Genomic DNA, 893 nt, shown 5'->3' with positions numbered 1-893 from the left:
CCTTCTCCCATCTCAAGTACTGCTGGGTCTTAAAGGCTCATAGCAGTGTGGGCCCTATGATCATAGATTTATTGAATCGGGGCAAATCAGGGGCTAAGCAACAACATCAAATAATAACATTAACATCACCTTAGGATCTTCTGTCATTTTATTCTCAAGGGGATCTCTTGGTGTTGTCTTTTTGTGCATACCTGACGGACTGTAAGTATCTTGAGAGAAAAGTTGAACCTAAGAAGCATCAGTTGTGGGGTGCAAGAGAGACGATTGTGCTGGTATGGACATGTGGGGAGAATGGATGAGAATAGCTGCGCGAAAAAGTGCCACACCCTAGCGGTTGAGGGAACCCGTGGAAGAGGCAGGCCCAGAAAGACCTAGGATGAGGTGGTGAAGCATGACCTCCGAACATTAGGCCTCACCGAGGCAATGACTTGTGACCGAGACCTTTGGAAATATGCTGTGCGTGAGAAGACCCAGTAAGCCAAGTGAGATCAAAATCCAAGGCCTCTGCCAGGGATGTAGCCAGCCCACTTACATGTAACATTCCTTCATTGAACACTAAACTTCGCTTGCGAAGACCTGTTGAGGCAAGTGAAATCAAAATTGAACTAAATTTGTAGACTGGCACCCATGCCAACGTCTCTTTCATTGAACACTAAACTCGGCTTGCGAAGACCATTTGGGGCAAGCAAAAGCAAAATTGTGATGGCACCTGTACCAGTGGAGCACTAAGAGCACCGTCCGAGCGTGATCGTCGCCAGAGCACGAGCTGTCTGGCTTCCATGCCGGTGGCATGTAAATAGCACCATTTGAGCGTGATCATTACCAATGTCACCTTGCTGGCACTTGTGCCAGTGGCACGTGAAAAGACATTCGAGCAAGATCGTTGCCAGTAC

The 893-nt window shown here is 47.9% G+C and overlaps 1 protein-coding gene across 1 annotated transcript in view; it reads right to left on the bottom strand.

The window, feature by feature from the left end:
* Nucleotides 1-893, bottom strand: part of LOC106881644 (SPRY domain-containing protein 3) — a 126,242-nt gene that overhangs the window by 36,939 nt on the left and 88,410 nt on the right. The gene's annotated exons all lie outside the window — the stretch shown is intronic.

The sequence above is a fragment of the Octopus bimaculoides genome, chromosome 15, assembly GCF_001194135.2.
Source record: "Octopus bimaculoides isolate UCB-OBI-ISO-001 chromosome 15, ASM119413v2, whole genome shotgun sequence".
Taxonomy (NCBI): Eukaryota; Metazoa; Mollusca; class Cephalopoda; order Octopoda; family Octopodidae; genus Octopus; species Octopus bimaculoides.
The sequence above is the reverse complement of the archived record's forward strand: the minus strand, read 5'-3'. Positions and strand labels throughout refer to the sequence as shown.